The sequence below is a fragment of the Phalacrocorax aristotelis genome, unplaced genomic scaffold, assembly GCF_949628215.1.
Source record: "Phalacrocorax aristotelis unplaced genomic scaffold, bGulAri2.1 scaffold_98, whole genome shotgun sequence".
Lineage (NCBI taxonomy): Eukaryota > Metazoa > Chordata > Aves > Suliformes > Phalacrocoracidae > Phalacrocorax > Phalacrocorax aristotelis.
This window is the reverse complement of record NW_027441162.1, coordinates 214,507-227,686: the sequence shown is the minus strand read 5'-3', so window position 1 is coordinate 227,686 and position 13,180 is coordinate 214,507. Positions and strand designations below refer to the sequence as shown.

The 13,180-nt window shown below is 56.8% G+C and overlaps 1 long non-coding RNA gene across 1 annotated transcript; it reads right to left on the bottom strand.

The window, feature by feature from the left end:
- Positions 1–7,266: 7,266 nt before the first annotated feature.
- Positions 7,267–9,452, bottom strand: LOC142050982 (uncharacterized). The gene is made up of 3 exons (XR_012658244.1): positions 9,153–9,452; positions 8,540–8,880; positions 7,267–7,371 (listed from the first exon to the last, which is right to left on the bottom strand). It is a non-coding gene; the product is annotated as an uncharacterized LOC142050982 (long non-coding RNA).
- Positions 9,453–13,180: the final 3,728 nt, after the last annotated feature.

Below are 13,180 nucleotides of genomic sequence, written 5' to 3'. Positions count from 1 at the left end.
ACAAGAATAGTTAAACCCATAGTAGCTAAGTGTCCAATCTGTCCTAGAAATAATCCCCTGAACCAAAGGAAACAACCTTTAGGAGTAACAAAACAAAAAATTCTCCCGGAAATTATTAGCAAATTAAGTTCTCTGAGTTACCCAGACAAAATAGATAGAGCGTTATTTGTCAGTGCTGATTGACAAATTTTCTAGATGGCCAGCAGCTTTCTCGTGCTGCACCGACAAAGCTAGAGTAGTAGTTAAAACGTTGCTGAAGGAAATAATACCAAGATTTAGAGTGCCAACGGGAATGTCCTCTGATAGAGCACCACATTTTTTTGCAGAGGTACTTCAACAAATTAATAAAATTTTGGGTAGAAAATGGGACCTGCATACACCCTGGAGACCACAATCAAGTGAAAAATTTCAGAACATGAAGCAAACACTAAACTGACATAGTGGAATATTATTGATCTAGGATGGAAGTATTGAGAAAATTATTATTTCAGAACTTCCAAACAGGGGAAATGTAACCAAAGTGATGAAATCAACCAGAGACGGTGTTCCATTACGGGAACATGGAGCGTACCAATCAGCGCATCTGTCGATCTGCATTTTAGTCCCTAGGCGATCGTTAATGCGAACAGAACAACAGACAACGTGCTTCTGTCAGAAAAGGATGACAAAACGCGGTTTCGCTTAGCGGACTGAGAAAACTAGCCAAGACTGCCAAGAGTAAGAGCCGAGAAGCTAAAAGGTAATTCCGGCAGGGGGAGATCGCGACCACCGACTCACAGACCACCACCGACCCAAGTAACACCACCTACTCAGAAGAGAACAACGGAAGAGGACAACCGAGCCTGTGCAGCGATTTACATACGGAACGAGCAAGTTTGTACCAATCAGCAGACAGGACAATAATGAATATGTATGAATACGTAAAACATTGATCTACAAATTGTACGGGAAAGGTGCGTGAGGTACGCACGCCAGGAGGAGCGATCCCCCGTGCATCCGGCGCCGCGAATAAAGAATGCCTGCTCTTTAATACTAAATTGGTGTTGAGGAGTCGTTTCCGATTTTAACGCGTTTTTCGGTAACACAGGGAGTCAGATCAAGAGAGCCAGAGAACAACAAAACACCGACAGGCTACAGGACAGAGCAGGAGGAATAAAAAAAAAAAAAAAACGGAGCCAGAGCCAGGCAGAGAGAGGCGGAGAAAGAAAAAGGAGCCACAGGCTACAGGACAGAGAGAGGGAGGACTGAAAAGACGGGGAGGCAGGGAGACACTCAGAGCGAGATGGAGAAAGAAGGTGCGGGGGGGGGGGGCGCAAAAAAAAAAAGTAAATTTTGCAGCAGGTAAGGAAAGAGAGGGGGCCGGGGGAGAGACAGGGAGGGCCCAGGACGCACAAGAGAGGCAACGGGGCCCCAGTGGCCCAGGACTCACCGCGACTCTCGCTCTCAGCGCTGCTGGCACAATTTAGCCGTTCAGATGCTTCTTTCCCCTCCTCTCCTCCCTGCCTCTTCTGCAGCTCCAGACTCTAGGCCGTCCTCCACCTGAAGAGAATACGTGGGTGTCTTACAGCTCTTACCAGATGAGGCTTCCTAGGCACGTAGCCTAGCTTGCTCGTGCACTACACGCCCGTACCCAACTCCGGGTTACGCGTACAGACCCTACGGTGCACGTTGGTGGCCTGGCCCGCTGCGGGCTATGAAGGGGGATCCTTCCTCCCCCACCTGCATGGACAGGCTCTCTCTTGCCTGCGGCAGGAAGGCAGCTGGCAGCCAGAGCACCTTCAGTTTCTTCTTCTTTACCTTTCGTTGGCGTCTCCAGCTTCAGCCGAGGCAGCTCCTGTCCGCAGCCGGGAAGGGCTTTGTCTATCCCTTTTCGGCCCTGCGCTGCGAGGACGGGCAGAGAGAAGCCACGCGAGCCTGAGACGGCCACAGGCAACGGCATCCCCGGGGGAAGGACAGACAACCACGTCCTCAGCACGGTCTCTGGGAGAGGGAAAGAAGAAACAGTGACCGTCATTACCGTCGATCGACCCTGGCCAAAGTCTCTCCTTCCGCAGGGGCTTCTGGACACACCGCTCCCTCCCCACGCTACTGCTAAGGGCCCCTGCACCAAGGGGGAATCCAGTGCGCCTGAGGGACGGCTTGCTGCCTTCACGACAGGGCCTGGGGGCGGCCTAAGGCTATGCAGCACGCTTATGGGGAGGTGCCGGAGCTGGGGGCAGGCGCACGGGGCAAGGGGGGCCAGGGGAGGCTGAGCGGGACCTCCGGTGGGCCGGGGAGGCGGCCATCATCTGCGCCCTGGGCACGGGGAAAAGGTCATCGTCCTCCTCCTTTCCCTCTTCCCTTCTGTCAGCTCCCGGGAACTCACCGCTTCTCGGGAAGCGGCCGCACCCGCAAGCCCCCAGTAATCAACACGAATCCAACCCCAAAAATACACCTCGCGTACCGTACGCGCCACGGCCGCCCGGCACCCGAGCGCCGGAAGACCGCGCCTCCCGCCATGCCCGGCGAACCACGTGACAGGGCCGGCAGCCACTGCGCCAGGAATACAGCTCCCGGCATGCTCTGCGCCACAACCCGGCCGCCCGGCAGCCGCAAGGACTACAGCTCCCGGCATGCTCTGCGGCACAACCCGGCCGCCCGGCGGCCGGTTTGATGCGGAGCCACCCAGCATCCCTGCGAGCACAGCTGCAGGCGCAACAGCAGTTACGCAGCCACAACTAGGCACTAAACAAAGGCTTTCCAACACTGGAGGTCTAGAACAGGTAGACATTAGCACAGAAGCACAAGGGGCTCCGTCACCCTGCACAAATCTCCCCGTGCCTACACACGCACACGTTCAGAAGTTAGTTATCAGAAAACGCCCGACTCAGCCATTTGCCACAGTCACGAGACTCACGACATGATAACACGACATGACACACGAGGTGGGCTCAGAGTTTTAAGGCAAGAAATACCTCCCACGCCCCCCACCCGAGATCTTTCAGGGTCCACACCTGCCATCGCCCCGCACCAAACCTACCCGGCCAAAGGCTTTCAGGTGGCCCGAAACACTGTACACAGAAAATAACCAGGGACAGACCTGCATTGTTTGGAAGCGAACGATGCCCGACCGGGGCTCCTCTGCGGGGCACGGAGCCCCCCGGCCCCGCCCGGAGACACACACCCGCCCCCCGCTGCCCGAACTCACCCACCAGCGCTCTCCGGCCCCCGGACACGGCCGCGCTGCTCTCTCAGGCGGCTGCCGCAGGCGAGGCTCGGGCACCGCCAGGCCTCCAGGCGTCCCGAGGGGCTGCCGGACACCGCAGGGGATGGCTGCCGGCGGCCGGACCGCCGCGGCGCTCCCCGCCCAGCTCCGAGCAGGCTCCGCCGGCCGCGGGCTTCCCACGCCGGGCCGCAGAGGGGCCCCGGCACCGCACAGGGACGCCTCGCGACCCGGCCGCCACACGCACCGGCCCTTCGGCCGCCACACGCACCGCTCCCGCCCCCGCTCCGACGCGCCGCGCACGCGCCACCGGAAGCCCGAGCCCCGCGGGGCGGCCCTTAAAGGGCGGCCGGAAGGAACGGCCCCCACCGGCCCCGCCACCGCGCCCAGCCGGTGAGCGCCAGCGCCCCCTGCTGGCCGGGCCGCGCTCAGCTCGCGAGGGCGCCGAGGGCCGGGCGGGGCGGGACGCGCCGGCTCGGGGCCAGCGCCTTCTCGGGGCGAGCGGGAAACCCCTGCGGGCCCCGGTCACGGCCGGGCAGAGCCGCGCGCCCTCCGAGAGCTGCTGAACGGGGCTGCCGCTCGTGACACATACCGAGCCGTCTGCGACGGGAGCGGGCAGAGGAGGAAGGGGCCGGCGGCCGCGGGGCCTGGCCGCAGGCGGGGGGGGGGGGGGCTGGGGCCCGTGGGGCCGCCCTGCTGGGTCACTGCCCTGCGCCGCACCGCGCTGGGGGCTGGGGCCCGACCGGCGCCGGGCGACCGGGGGCAGCCACGAGCAGGGGGCCTGAGCTTAGCCACGGCCTGCAAAACACCCCGAAGCGTGAGACGCTGCAAGGCCAAGGTGGTCCTTGGCAATGGGGGCGCCTGGGCTCGGCCTCCGCCTTACCTGTCCTGGGTCTGCGTGGCGTTCCAGGGGAATGGTGTTTTCCTTGTGCGGAAGGTGGGCTGGCCGGTCGGCCGTGCCCCGGCCGTTACCGATCCTGCCAAAGGCGCTCGCACGCTCTGGCCCATTACTGCTGCAGCACCGCGCTGTAGCAGAAAGAAGAGGTGGTGTGTTTTCTCACAAAAAGCCTCCTATGGTCAGTTGAAGAAATAACCTCCTTCCGTGGCACTGACTCTTTTTGTACAGTCCATAGCTGGCTTTCGGCTTTTGTCTTTACAGCATTCAGTTTGCTTTCTGCCTAGCTTTCTACCTGCTGTGAAACATTTGGATGGTTTTTTCTTGTTGGTTTTTTTTCCCCCTACTTGCTCCACAACTCCCACACCAACCACCCAGCGTGGCTCGCCTTTCAGCCCCCAGACCGAGGAGCCTTGCCCTGGGACGGCCCTTACATGTCAGCAGAGTTGTTCCAGCTCTCACCCTGTCCCTACCCAGCTGAGGACGTCTGTGTCCGTGGGAGACACCCAGACACTCCCCCTGCTGCGTGGCAGCCCCCTGCCCCGTCAGTGAAAACTGCGGCAATATCGGCTAAGTTTAAAAGCGTCGGCAGGAGGTGCAGAATACGTAAATAAAGCGGCGGTTGGCTGCCGGGTATGGGTGCGATATAAATACCTTTTGTTTACAGGCCTTCGTGCCTATTCAGCGTTGAACGGCACCGCAGCCCACCCACCCCGGGGCTCACGGGGCTCGGAGAAGGGTCTCTCCAAGGGCACAACCTAAGGCAGCGCAGGAAGCCCAGCTGCCACGCTCCCAGTCGCTATGGGACACTTGCTTACAGCTACACCGACGAGGGTACGGATGAGGCTGGAACTAGCAGAAATGCTGACTCTTCTGGCCTTTTATTTGTGGAAGGTACAGCGCACGAGCCTCGGCGGCTCACAGGAGAAGCGTGCAGTGCTGCCTGACTCTCATTCTCAGCTCACGTACTACTGCCAAAGCTCCTGCCCTGTGCTGTGCCAGATGCCGGCTGGCGTGAGCACCTGGGCTCCTGAGGGACCCCCTTGTCCTGAGAGCCAGAGGTACTCACTTCCCTTTGCATGAGGCCTGTAGGAGATATACCCTGCAATTTAAAAAATCCGTATCAAATGTGGCAGACTCAAAAGAGGGCATTTTTAAAAAGGCAGGTTTGTTTTCTTTGTTAACTTTACGATCTACAGCCTAGCAAAGAGCTCCCTTTCAGTGTCAGTCGCTTGGCTTTCTCCCCTACTGACGAGGTCCCAGCCTCCCGGTGAGATCTCGCTGGAGATATTCTGAGTTTCCCTCAAGTACGGGGCTGCCCTAGCCCGAGGCCAGCGAAGAAGCTGACTTTGCCCGTGCCTGAATCAGCAACACGTCCAGCAGGCGACTTGCAGAGCCCAGGGAACCCTCGTAAAGAGGTTTGGGGGTGGGGCGCGCCACATCTGCGGCATCGGCCGTGGGAAAGGACCGGCGCAGTAAAACAGGTGGGTGAAACCGCGGTCCGCGCCAATACGTGCTGCTGCCTGGGGCATCGCTTTGCTGCGGGTCAAGTCAGATGCTCTCTGTAAGAGTCAGTCAGGGTAAAGGCAGCAGCAGATTTCTTTTCTGCTCATTTTAACAAAGGCTGGACGGAGCCCATAGAGGAAGGCACTACGCGTCTTGCTGGGTTGGTTTCCCTGCCTTCTCGTAAGCTGTCGCGGAAACTTGCACGAGCAAAGCCTGTGCAAGCTGATGACAGCCACACACGGTTGAAGAGGGAGCAGACGGTGAGAGCAGAGGTGTGCGCTCAGGCTGTGCGCTGGAAGCTAATGCTAATGCTGCAAAATAAAGAGTGGATTTTCTTTTTTGGGTTTAGGTGAGCGCTAAACATGACATGTGCGTATGTGCGTGTGTCTCTCGCAGGTTTTTGTCATACACCCCACCCTCCCACCCCAAAAAAACACCCCACACATGCCACGCGTTAAACAGTGGTTTTCCATTGTACTTAGAAGTGCTTACATAGGTGTGTTGGTTTTTTTCTTTTTTATTTTTTAATGCAGAAACAGCAATACGATAGATTTAATACAGCTAGCAATTAGATGGGTGTAGCTTTAGAGCGTCGGCTGTTTACAAAGCAACCGCACACCTTCTTTAACTCACAGTTTAAACAAGTAAACTTGCAGTGCATCACACGTGCTTTGTACAGTCACGTTCCACACGGCAGGCCAGATGCTTCACCCTGCCTTGTCCTTGTTGCCCCGACTCCAACGGGACCGCCGAGGCCATCCTGGGGACAGCGCCGCTTTCTAGCAGCTGGGTTGCTTGCCTGGACGCCCCACAGACAAAGAGTCATTTCCCCACTGAACCTCTTCTCAAATAATTTCCTAGCCCTGCAGGCCCCACGTCCTTTGGTTCATATTTCCTTTTTTCCGGGCTTGATGCACAGGACCGACGATTTCCAGAAATAGAAACAGAGGCTGATTCAGTCCAGGCTCAACATTCTCTGACCTAAACCAAACTGTCTTCGAAGAGATAGCTGTACCGTAGGCACCACCTCGGGAACAGAAGTTGCCCTGTCATAAAAAAAAAAAAAAAGAAGGAAAACAAGGCATTTCAGGCTGAGGAGGCTGAGCGGTGTGCTGGGGGCGGTGGGGGTTGGAAAGAAACAGTTCAGACGATTAGAGCGAGCTTAGCGTTGCAAAGCGTGCCATTATTTTTAATTTGGCCATCAGAAGACAATAGATTCTGACACTGATTTCCTGTGTGCTGCGGGAGTTCTCTCCTCAGCATTCCTGTGCACCATTTTACTTTTGTGTCCCGTCCGCTTCGCTTTTGCGCTGTAGCTCTCCGGTTCTAGCTACGCTTCCCACCACCCCCATTACTCTTTGACAAGCCCAGCTCTCACTGTGCTTCCCTTCCCTTCCCTTCCCTTCCCGTATGCGCGTGCAGGGAAAAGCCCGCGCGTCTGCCACTACAGGACACGCTCTGGGAGGCAGGAGAGATGACGACGCTCCCTGACAGAGGACACAGCTGAGGGGCGGTCCGCCGGGGCTGGGGAGATGGCAGCACCTTCCCTCAGCTGCCCCATCCGAGCACAGGTGCAGGTGAGCACTGAGGAGAGACAAGCAGGCAGGAGCCGCAGAGCGAGAGAGAAAATAAAATTCACGGGTGGGTGCTACTTGCGTCTCATTTTTAGCGCAAGGGATGAATTCTCAGCACATTCTTGGAGCTGCCCCTTTGGGACTCACGGAGAAGAGGGAGGTTGGCCACGCGGTGCAGCCCAGCTCTGCTTCCCCTAAATGGTTTTACTGTTCAGGTGTTGCCCTAATCTGGCCGGTACCCCTGCAAAGAGTTTGGGATTTCTGCTGCCTCTCCGGGCCAGCCGCAGACCCTGACTTCATCGCAGCGAATGACCCTGCGCTCGTCAGAGCGGTTGCCGAGTCACATCCCGCTGCCTTCCCTGCAGAACCGGTGACCCTTTTTCAGCCCTTGCCCCCTCTTCTCTCCGCTCGTTGCCCATCCCTTTATCAGTGCCGGCACCGATCCTGCCTCCAGCTCGCCCTGTCTCCACCTGCGAGCGCCCAACAGGAGCTAAATGTCTCCTCAAGGACGCACGGAAGAGACGCGCAGGTAACCCAGCACAGACCCCCTGCAAACATCTTCTTTCCATTTTCTTTCCTCTCCTGACACGAAGAGATGACTTAGGAAAAAGCGTACTGCTCACACTTCACCTGCACTGCTTCTACTTTCACTTTCGCTCTCCTTGGCAGTAATTAATAGCGGTGGCTGGGGGGGCTGGGGCATTCCCCCAAAGCGGCTGCAGTTACATCCGGGCGGTTGTGGCACTCCATTAGCTCTGTAGTTTTTAAATCTAAATCTTCTGGAATTGTTAGTTCTGCTCAGGAATCACCCGTACCTGCAAATTTTCTTAATAGCTACGCTTGACCCCAGCCACTGTTTAACAGCTCACCTTTATTTCTCTTCATTTAAGAACCTAAAGCTTCGTTTACTGCTTGGGTTGGAAGCAGGAGCTGTCGCTGCCTCTGAACTTTCTAACAGCCCTGTTACAATTTCAGTACTACCCGCTCCCAATTTAGCTTTCCGGGTCGATTTTCATTCTAGATTCGAAAATTTCCTTATTTTGTTTCTGATCAGGAGTCATTAATGCCTGCAGTTGATTTAGTAACGGCTGTATTTAGATTGAGCTATTAATGACTCGCAACTCTATTTATGGCATAAAAAAGGACTGCCTTTATTTTTTTTAACTACAGATTAGGAATAATGACTGCCTGGTTTGTTCAGTAATAGGTGTGATTAAATTTAGTCACGACTCCTCCCTAAATAATATGTATTTATTTGCACTCTAACAATTTAACCTTCCCTTTACCGGCCAGGGGCACCGACAAGTGCCCGTGCGTACCTCCGCTCCCCCTGCGCCGGCTCCCCAGGGAACAGCCTCTTACCCTGACCAGAGTCTGCAGCGGCCCGTTGTCATCCCAGCTCCTCGCCCTCGAGAAAGCGGCCGCCTGAAGCGGCGGCAGCTCCGCTGCTGCCCAGAGGGGATGGAAATGGCGCGGGGTAAAGCTCTCCGGGCCGCCTGCGTCCCGCGCGGAGGCGGTGACCTCAGCAGCCTGTACGCTGTTGGGGCCGAGCCAACAACCTGAGGAGGAGTCGCAGGGCGTAGCTGTTTCTGCAACAACCACGCTTTCCCGCCTGGCTGGACAAGAAAGCGGGGCCTGCGGGGGCCTGGAGAGGCAGCATCGCTGCAGGTTGTGCCACGGCTGTTGAGAGGCCAAGGCAACACCTGAAACAGTGAACGGCACAACTAGTGAAAACCCCCAAGGTTCCGGGTTCAGTAAAGACAGGAATTGCAGCAGCACAATAAAATGATCTCACGAGGGGAAAAAAAACAGCAAAGCAAAAACCAAACCCCAAACAGAACACCATACCACTAACCCGTCTCACCGCCCCCTCAGCGCCCAAAACAGCATCCTGGGAGAAAAAAAGCAAAGCAGGCCACAAGGGACCTTTCTAGTACAGATGCTGCCAAAGAGTGCCAAGCTCTGGAATCCTTACCTCAGGCAACGCCTCCGCTTCTCTAAACGCCAGAGCACACCTGCCCGGGGGGCTGAGACAGCCCCAAAGCTGCGACCGCCCGAGGGAACACGGGAGCACCGACGCCAGAGAAGCCCAGGGCCAGAGCCGGGGCTCTTCGACCCCCGGGCCCCGCCCCCGCCCTTCCCACAGCGCCCCGCGAAAGGGGCGGGCCGAGCCCCCCGGGGGGTGAAGGCCCCGGGAGCCGTACGAGAGCCGCCTGGAGTTCCCGGCACGGGAGGGAGGGGGGAGAGAAAACACCCAAACCGAGCCCCCCGAGCGGAGCAAACACAGGCTCGGGCTGTTGCCGGGGGGCGGGGCCTGTCGCTAAGGGGAGAGAGCCGGCACCGCCCCACGGGCCGTTGCCGGGGGGTGGGGCCTGTCACTAAGGGGGTGTGTCCAAAGGGACGCTGGCAATGCCCCTGGAGCCATCACCAAGGGCAGGGCCTGTTGCTATGGAGGGTGGGGCCAGGCAGCACCAGCAACACCCCCAGGCTGTCACCAGGGGGTGGGACCTGTTGCTAACTGGGGATGCTGGGGAGCACACGAGCACGGCCCCACCCCACCAGGCCCTCGCCAGGGGGCGGGGCCTGTCGCAAAGGTGGGTGGGGCCAGAGGGGTCAGATATCAGCCCGCGCGTGTAGACCAGTGCGTCCCAGTAATGACCAACATGCCACACAGTATGGATCCCAGTACATCCCAGCTCCCTCCCAGCGACGCCCAGTACATCCCAGTTCCCTACCAGTGCAGCCCAGTACATCCCAGATCCCTCCCAGTCCGTCCCAGTTCCTTCCCAGTCAGTCCCAGTACATCCCAGTTCCCTCACAGTACATCCCAGTTCCCTCACAGTACATCCCAGTACATCCCAGTTCCCTCCCAGTACATCCCAGTTCCCTCCCAGTACATCCCAGTACATCCTGGTACATCCCAGTTCCCACCCAGTACATCCTACTACATACCAGTTCCCTCCCAGTTCCATCCCATTTCCATCCCAGTTCCATCCCAGTACATCCCAGTACTTCACAGTTCCCTCCCAGTACATCCCAGTACTTCACAGTTCCCTCCCAGCACATCCCAGTACGTCCCAGTTCCCCTCAGTACATAACACTTCCCTCCCAGTACATAACAGTACGTCCCAGTTCCCTCACAGTACATCCCAGTTCCCTACCAGTACATCCCAGTTCCCTCCCTGTTCCTTCCCAGTACATAACAGTTACCTCCCAGTACATCCCAGTACATCCCAGTAGATCCTGGTACATCCCAAATCCCTGCCAGTTCCACCCGGTACAACCCAGTACAAGCCTGTACATCCTAGTTCCTCCACGGTACATCCCAGGGCATCCCCGCACATTGTAGTGCCTCCCAGTACATCCCAGGTCCCTCCCAGTACTGGGAGGGACCTGGGATGTACTGGGAGGGAACTGGGATGTACTGGGAGGGACCTGGGATGTACTGGGAGGGAACTGGGATGTACTGGGATGTAATGGGAGGCACTGGGAAAGAAGTGGTAGCGAACCGGGAGGGAATTGGGATGTACGGGGATGAACTGGTAGGAAACTGGGATGTACTGGCATGGAACGGGGATGTATTGGGATGTACAGGAACGGAACTGGAATGTACTGCGATGTACTGGGATGTACTGGGAGCAAATTGGAATTTACTGGGATGTACTGGGAGGAAACTGGGATATACTGGATGGAAACTGGAATATACTGGGAGGCACTGGGAGGGAAGTGGGTGTCAACTGGGACATTCCAGTTTGCTCCCAGTACATCCCAGTTCCCTACCAGTGCAGCCCAGTACATCCCATTTCCCTCCCAGTCCGTCCCAGTTCCCTCCCAGTCCGTCCCAGTTCCCTCCCAGTCCGTCCCAGTTCCCTCACAGTTCACACACAGTTCACTCCCAGTTCCATTCCAGTACATCCCAGTACATGCCAGTTGCCTCCCAGTTTCCTCTAAGTACATCCCAGTACTTCAAAGTTCCATCCCAGTACATCTCAGTTCCCTCCCACTCCGTCCCAGTACATCCCAGTTCCCTCCCAGTACATCCTACTACATACCAGTTCCCTCCCAGTTCACTCCCAGCACACAACAGTTACCTCCCAGTACGTCCCAGTTCCCTCCCAGTACGTCCCAGTACATCCCAGTTCCGTCCCAGTTCCCTACCAGTGCGTCCTAGTTCCCTCCCAGTACGTCCCAGTTCCCTCCCAGTACGTCCCAGTTCCCTCCCAGTACGTCCCAGTTCCCTCTTAGTCCATTCCAGTTCCCTCCAGTATATCCCAATACATACCAGTTCCCTCCAGTACATCTCAGTTCCCTCACAGTTCACACACAGTTCACTCCCAGTTCCATTCCAGTACATCCCAGTACATGCCAGTTCCCTCCCAGTACATCCCAGTTCCCTCACAGTTCACACACAGTTCACTCCCAGTTCCATTCCAGTACATCCCAGTACATGCCAGTTCCCTCCCAGTACATCACACTACATCCCAGTTCCCTCCCAGCTCCTGCTAAGTACACCCCAGTACTTCACAGTTCCCTCCCAGCACATCCCAGTACGTCCCAGTTCCCCTCAGTACATAACACTTCCCTCCCAGTTCCCTCCCAGTACATCCCAGTTCCCTCCCAGTCCGTCCCAATCCCCTCCCAGTACATCCCAGTTCCCTCCCAGTATGTCCCAGTACATCCCAGTTCCCTCCCACTACATCCCAGTTCCCTCCCAGTACGTACCAGTTCCCTCCAGTACATCCCAGTACATCCTGGTACATCCCAGTTCCCACCCAGTACATCCTACTACATACCAGTTCACTCCCAGTACATCCCAGTTCCATCCCAGTACATCCCAGTTCCCTACCAGTTCCTTCCCAGTACATAACAGTTACCTCCCAGTACATCCCAGTACATCCCAGTACATCCTGGTACATCCCAAATCCCTGCCAGTTCCACCCGGTACAACCCAGTACAAGCCTGTACATCCTAGTTCCTCCACAGTACATCCCAGGGCATCCCCGCACATTGTAGTGCCTCCCAGTACATCCCAGTTCCCTCCCAGTACTGGGAGGGACCTGGGATGTACTGGGAGGGAACTGGGATGTACTGGGATGTAATGGGACGGAACTGGGATGTATTGGGAGGCACTGGGAAAGAAGTGGTAGTGAACCGGGAGGGAATTGGGATGTACGGGGATGAACTGGCAGGGAACTGGGATGTACTGGCATGGAACTGGGATGTATTGGGATGTACAGGAACGGAACTGGAATGTACTGCGATGTACTGGGAGCGAACTGGGATTTACTGGGATGTACTGGGAGGAAACTGGGATATACTGGGAGGAAACTGGGAGGGAAGTGGGTGTCAACTGGGACATTCCAGTTTCCTCCCAGTACATCCCAGTTCCCTACCAGTGCATCCCAGTCCGTCCCAGTTCCCTCCCAGTCCGTCCCAGTTCCCTCCCAGTCCGTCCCAGTACATCCCAGTTCCCTCCCAGTACATCCTACTACATACCAGTTCCCTGCCAGTTCACTCCCAGTACACAACAGTTACCTCCCAGTACGTCCCAGTTCCCTCCCAGTACGTCCCAGTACATCCCAGTTCCGTCCCAGTTCCCTACCAGTGCGTCCTAGTTCCCTCCCAGTACGTCCCAGTTCCCTCTTAGTCCATTCCAGCTCCCTCCAGTATATCCCACTACATCCCAGTTCCCTCCAGTACATCTCGGTTCTCTCCCATTTCCCTCCCAGTACATCCCAGTTCCCTCACAGTTCACACACAGTTCACTCCCAGTTCACACACAGTTCACTCCTAGTTCCATTCCAGTACATCCCAGTACATGCCAGTTCCCTCCCAGTACATCACACTACATCCCAGTTCCCTCCCAGTTGCTGCTAAGTACATCCCAGGACTTCACAGTTCCCTCCCAGCACATCCCAGTACGTCCCAGTTCCCCTCAGTACATAACACTTCCCTCCCAGTACATACCAGTACATCCCAGTGTCCTCACAGTACGTCCCAGTT